Genomic DNA, 6,328 nt, shown 5'->3' with positions numbered 1-6,328 from the left:
CCTCTGACAATAGCGGAAGGATGTGATCACATAGAGAGCATTGTGAAGTCAGATGGGTGAAAATGTGATATCCTATCATTGTTCTTCCTTTGTAACCATTTACAAGTTGTTTCCATTTTTTTTAAAAAAAGGTGACGCCTCCGGTTTATCCCTTTGATCATGGACCAGAGATGTGAATAGGTTTGCTCTCCTGCAGAATACATGGGAACGTGGCTTATTGAAGATGCATTTAGGTTAAAATTTAACATATTATCCTTTGATCTTCCTTTTGATCCATTTAAAATTTTTTCTGGTTTTTAAATATTTTCTGCACTCTTTTTGATTGAGGTTTTTTAAAATCTGCTTTGCTATCCGTTTTTAGTAAGCTGTTAGGGGTTTGGGGTGTGTGTGTTGTCATTATTTCCTGTTTTCCTGAATATGAAATCCAGGATCCATACATCTACAGAGACGTAACTGGATTAATGGTTTCTTGGGGTATGGCAAGGGCATTGGACGGAAATGAGACGTGAATAATGAGTCTAAGCATGAAGAACATGTTCCAGAGTTGATGGTGGGGATGATCATATTCTTCAATTGTATGATATGTGAATTATATGCCAGTAAAGTTGTCTTTTAAAAAAGAATTGGTATGTATTCCTTGGGGCGAGCTTTCTGGTTTGGGCAGTTAGTATCGTCATGTGTTTTTAGGACCCCCTTTTTCAGTGGGTGCATCCGCAGCGTTTGGCCGACTGGAGTCCGAAAGTTCAAAGTGGGTTCTGTAGCAAGGTTGTCTGGGACACTTGGCATAACTAGTTGAGCATGCACAAAGCTTTCTTCATCCTTCATTTGTGTCCTAAATTCATGCTGGGATTTCCACGTTCGGTCATTTAGCAGTCACAAACGCCTTTGCTGTGCATGCCTCTGCAACAAGTTGAGCCCTGTCTTTAGGCAGAGGCAGCCTGTGACCTGAAAGATTGAGGTATAGATCTTGTAAGTTTCACAAGTCATTTTCCAATATCACATCCTCTCTCTTGCTCCTGTTGGCATCTGTTATGCTCCTCCCAAGGCCTTGTTTCTGTAACCTGTGTTTTCTCCATAAATTTTCTGCTTCCTAGTTTAGTTTTTATAGCCATTATCTCCAATGTCTGCTGTATATTGTCTCTAACATATTCACTAATCAGAGAAGAAACATTGTTTTCCATTGTCCTTATAATACAAATTTTCACTTTTCAGTAAAATCTATTTCTGCCAACCGACTTTGGTTTCCATCTAATTAGTAAAAGCAAGTTTCGTGCACTAGAACGCTGAGTCGAACAGTGATATGGCGTATTATTGATTAGCAATAAACAGTCTCTTGATTTTTTCTTGTAGTTGAGTGCCGTTGAGTCAAATTCGATGCATAGCAACCCTGTACGACAGAGTAAAAGTGTCCCAGATGGCTTCCTAGGTTGTAATATTTTTTTTAATTAAAAGAACATTTTATTGGGGACTTTTACAACTCTTATTCTCCATACATCAATTGTATCAGGTATATTTGTGCACCTGTTGCCACATTCTTTTCTAGAGATTTACTTTCTATTGGGCCCCTGGTCTCAGCTCCTCTCCCTGCCCCCCTCGTGATCCCTTGATAGATTATAAATTATTATTATTTTCATCTCTCACACCAACTGCTGTCTCCTTCCCCCATGGCTCTGTTGTCCTTCCCCCTGGAGGGCGTGTGTGGTTATGTGTCGATCATTGTGATCAGTTCCCTTGCCTCCCCTCCTCTCCCCGCCTTCCCCTACCCTTCTGATATTGCTTTCCCCATTCCTGTTGTGGATTCCATGTGTCATGAGCTCTTATCTCTTATCTATACCTGTGTCCTAGGGTGTAACCTTTATGGAAACAGATGGTGTAGCTATGTCTCCCAGAGAGCAGTGGGTAGCTTTTCTTAGCGATTTCAATCCCTAATTCGAAAGCTGAGACTTGAATTTAAAAATCATAGTAATGATGTGCAAATTCCCCAAACACTCACATTAGTTCCTCAACCTGCTTCTAGGTGAGGCAAATGTATAATGTGAAAAACAAGAGGGCTTCAAAAAGTTAATGGAAATGAATGAAAAGATAATGGAATTTCCCCCCTGATTTTATAGAACCCTCTGGCAACATCAATTATGTTAGGCAGGTAACTCAAATTATTTTGAAGTTCACACACATGTAAACACATACCTACACTTACAAGCATTGTGTATTCCATGAGCCACATTTAGAAGTGAAGCTAGGGTGGGAATTGAATACTGATTTTATACACACACACACACCTATGTATGTTTTAAACTTTTTTAAAGTACCTTATATCAATTTATCTCCCAATGTCCTTTGTCTTTTTAATTTTTCTAACAGGAGTCTTTTTTGTTTGTTTATATTTTGGGGTTTTGTTCTCTAACAATTCCTTCTAGTCAAACAATATTATCAAGTATAACATGCCTAACCACCTACTTAATTTATGCATTCCTCCTTTAATCCACCATTTGTGATATGACGATTAATTGTATTATCACCAACTCTCATGCCATAGAAAATGGCCAAGACATCAGAACTCTTAAAGAAAGGACAGAGTGATTTCTTTATTGATAGCCTGGGTTGCTTGCTTCATATTTCAGCATCCTTTCAGTAACATGCAACCACCAACTAAGCAACGTCTTAGTGTCTAAAAAAATAAGCACCAGAGCTCCTCGGCAGTCCCTCTTCGCCCTCTTCTACACAGCGTCCTGTTGCCGCGGGTGGCTGAGAGCCTGTTATTAATAAAGGTCAAATGCTGAACTACATTCAAAGGTGGGAGAATCTGCATCACAAACGGCTCCCTATTGTTTTCAAGTTGTTTACTTTAATTCCAATGATTGAATAGACTTCATGGCAGTCAGTTAGGATTTGAAGTTTGGAGTCCTCTTTTACCTTCTCATCCTTTTACTTCCATTATCTTGCATATATATATATATATATATATATATATATATTCCATTATCTTGTGTCTATGTGTACATGTATGTGTGTACATACACGATAATGGAATGTACATGCATGCAAATTAATGGAATCTATATCACTGTTCTCTTGCACCCACCTATATCTATAGCTCCTGAGACCTTAATTGTCACCAGCAGCCATACAATGTAGTCCAAGGTCATCTTCAAGGTGTGAAGACAATCACGTCTCAGCTCACTACAGGGAAACAGGTCAACTCATGAAGTCATAGGGGTGTCAGGTGGGAGTGCCATATTATAATATTCTGAGAGTTGAATTGAATTTTTTAAAATGTGGATCTGAAGTTTCAGCAGAATAGATGAGTACAATAAAAAAAACCATTTTTATCAACCAACTTTTTGCCTTGAGGTTGCACAGCCTGGAAAAGTCACATTTAATCAATACGGTAAACTTTACGATGATTGAATAGCGAATAGAGAAACCATTGCGCTACGTGTGACTCTGAATCTTCAGGAAATGTCTAAGAATTATAAGAGATCTTGGAGCCTTGCATCTGAGAACCACCCCCTGCTCCTAGGGAGAAGTATGTGGCAGTGTGTCGCCACAGAGAGCATAGCTTTGGAGACACTGTGAAGCGCTCTATGGAGAGTAGCTTTGGGTGGGAATTGACTCATTGGGCACCTGGTTTCATTAGTTGGTGTTTTTGGTAGCTGCCTCCTCTTTCCCACTGCCCAGGGCTCCATTGGCACACCTCCAAAGTGATGCCATTTTCATTCTTGGGAGAAAACTAAAAACTCGCTGCCTTGGAGTTGATTCTGACTCGTAGTGATCGTATAGGACAGGTTAGAACTGCCGCTGTGGGTTTCAGAGGCTGGAACTCTTTGCTGGAGTAGAAAGCCTCATCTTTCTCCTGTGCATTGGCTAGTGGTTTCGCATTGCTGACCTTGCAGTCAGCAGCCTCCACATCCCTTTCTCCAACTTGGTTTTAAGGGCATCCAAAGACATTCCAAACAAAAAAAGCCTGCAACCTCCACTCTGACGGTCCTCACAAACACCTGGCAAATTGTGGGTTCTTCATGGCCTGGGTTGCGAATTCCAGTATGAATGGTACATATTTTTAAGGCAGGAAAGCAAAAATGCTGAGAGAAATATGGGTTACACACCTTTCTCCCAGAATTTTTTCTGCTATACTAGAGCTTGAATTTTAAGCACTTGGTTTGAGGAAGGTCAACTCCATTTGGAGTCGTGATGTAGGTCCAGCCTCCATTTGGGTTCTTTCTGATCATTCACTGGTGATGTGCCAAGCTTGCCCTCAAGCAGAGTGTGTGCGAAGTAGATTAAAGGAGCTCTAGAAAAAGTCCTGCCGTTTTCTAACCTCCAATAGTAGGCATATTCCAAATCGTGATCCCTTTTCAGTTCCGCTGGTCCCATCGGTTTTTCTTGTTCTATAATTAGCCACATGTCCTATATTAGAGCATAAATTCTGAGCACCCCCGTGGATTGGTCCTATGTTCCTCAGATCTCTAGAGGGCTTGCCCTCAAGCAGAGTACAGTGGAGGGTAGGTTGTCTCCACCTCTCCTGAGCCAGCCCAAACCCTGAGTGATTTGCCTCCATGTGTCTGTGATGGTTCCGGGTGCCACATAGGCATGCGCCATGCCCTGTCTATCCATCGTTCCCTGTTGGCCTTGGTCGGAAGGCCCTGGAACAATCTTGTGAGTGCTCTGATCTAACATAATGAATGTATCCCAGTCACGGTCCTGTTCCCGATTCTGTAGCCCCACCCTGTAACTGCACCATCAATCGTGGATCTGCAACCGTTACCTTTGTTCCAGAGTGAACTGTGGAGCCCGGATGCCGTTATGATCTGGCGCGAATCGCCTACCTCCTCCTCCTCCTCCTCCGATGGGCAATGTGACTTTGTCCCTTCTAGGACTTACTTAGATTTACCATGGATGTTTCTTCTGTCCCCTCATACAGTCCTCTGGACACCATGACAGCCTCATGTTGGTCTCCCTCACTAGATGAGTTGCCCTTGTCCAGGGGTTGCTACAGAATAGATTGCCATTTGGGTCTTTTCTGTCCCAGTGAGCTAGAGGCCTGGATAACCTTTGAGGTCAGAATGACCTATCCTGAATTAGCTAACCTGATCCATTCCACCTGTCGTGTGGCGACATTCATCACCATCTAATCCATTCCACCGGTCTTGTCAAGGACAACTAGAGATTTGGACGACCCACACTGTCTGTCACTATCTATTCCAGAGGTCATATCCAGATAACCTATTGAGTAACACCACCTTACATGATAATAACGAGGTACACAAAGCTTGGTTCACAAGACCAATCATTATGCCAGAGTAAAGATCAAGCAGGAGGCAAGAATAAGGGTCCATGGGAAAGCAGGGCAGAGAATGAGGCAAGTCAATGGGGTTCAGCTACCCGACCCATTAAAATCCAGTGTTACACCCCTAGACGTGGTCAGCTTCCTCATAGCCTGAAGTGACCTCCGGCACAATCGAAACAGGCTTTGCTTATTAAACCTTTGCTCCACTTACTGTCTTGCCTGCCATACTGTTTTGTCTCACTATCTTGTATGCGTGGCTCCCTCTGTTATGGTGGCACACCACTCGGAAGACACTCACTAATTTTAATCAGAGGAAGAAAATCTGGGCGATGTCGACTTTCCACTGCTAAATATGAGCCTGTCGTCTAATAAAGAGGATGAAGCAACAGAGAAGACTCACCGAGCGCTGCCCCCCCCCTCCCCTTGTTCTTGACTCACAGAGCAAAGACGCTAAACTCTGACACTAGAGAGTCTAGCAGGCTTGAAAGGACATCCTGGAGTCACAGCCTGCCGCTCCCTGACAGCCCACAGGAGGGTGCGTCACTGTCAGCCTCACAATGGAGGTGGCAGGAACCCATGGTCCTGGTCCTGCGCATCCCTGCTCTTCTTACTGGCCGTCTGGGCTTCACTGCCACACTAGCGTGAAGCTTCGGCACTTTCTACATGTCCACAAAGTTGTGAGTGATACAAAGTTGATTGAGGAGAGGAAGTTACAAAAAAATTCTCAAATTAAAGTTCAAGATGATCTGTGGATTTACATATTCCTTAAAATGTAAAAGTCCTACCGCAAAACTAATTGGCTGTTTATGCAATCGGGTCTACAGTTCTACACTGGCTAAGTGGCATTCAGGATAATCCCCAAACCCCTGAAACTGCTTCTTCGTTCCCCAAAGTGGCGACCACTCTTTTCCTTGGTACTTCTTGCCGTTTTCCTCTTGCTGGGGTCCATGTGCTGTACCCAGTCCTGCGGCGACAGTTTCATTACAAGGCATCAGAACTCTGTTTCTCTGTGAAAGTCAGAGAGTAAATATTTTTGGCTTT

This window comes from Tenrec ecaudatus, chromosome 6, assembly GCF_050624435.1.
Source record: "Tenrec ecaudatus isolate mTenEca1 chromosome 6, mTenEca1.hap1, whole genome shotgun sequence".
In the NCBI taxonomy this organism is placed as follows: domain Eukaryota; kingdom Metazoa; phylum Chordata; class Mammalia; order Afrosoricida; family Tenrecidae; genus Tenrec; species Tenrec ecaudatus.
This window is presented reverse-complemented; position numbering follows the sequence as displayed.